Source organism: Eimeria mitis, genomic scaffold (genome assembly GCF_000499745.2).
Source record: "Eimeria mitis Houghton genomic scaffold, Emh_scaff5646, whole genome shotgun sequence".
Taxonomy (NCBI): Eukaryota; Apicomplexa; class Conoidasida; order Eucoccidiorida; family Eimeriidae; genus Eimeria; species Eimeria mitis.
In genome coordinates this window covers 744-1,224 of record NW_013573905.1, presented here as the reverse complement: position 1 = coordinate 1,224, position 481 = coordinate 744, and the positions used below count along the sequence as shown (strand labels likewise).

General features: G+C 36.2%; 1 protein-coding gene across 1 annotated transcript in view; it reads right to left on the bottom strand.

Moving 5' to 3' along the window:
• Positions 1–481, bottom strand: part of EMH_0083290 (uncharacterized protein) — a gene marked incomplete at both ends in the record, with an annotated part of 3,684 nt that overhangs the window by 2,539 nt on the left and 664 nt on the right. The window lies entirely within an intron of this gene.

The following is a 481-nucleotide window of genomic DNA, read 5'->3' as shown; positions in this document are numbered from 1 at the left end:
CAGCAGCAGCAGCAGCAGCAACAGCAGCAGCAGCAGCAGCAGCAACAGCAGCAGCAGCAGGAGCAGCAGGAGCAAGTGGAGGTTGTTTGAGGAGGAGGGAGAAAAGAAGAGATAAAAGCAGCAGCAGACAGCAGCAGCAACAAGCAGCAGCAGCAACAGCAGCAACATGCAGCAGCAGGAACAAGCAGCAACAGCAGCAGCAACACGCAGCAGGAGTCGGCATAAGCAGAGACAAACAAAAAGAAAGAAAGAGACAAATAAACAAACACTAAAACAACAAATAAACAAATAAATAATAAAAAGAAAGAAAACAAAAAAACAAAAAAAAGCAAAAAAAACAAAAAAAACAAAAAAGAAAAAAAGAAATACAACAAACAAATCGATCAGTAACGACAAACAAACAAAAGAGCAAACAAGTAAGTAAATAAATAAATAAATAAATATCTAAATAGATAAATAAATAAATAAATAAATAAATAAA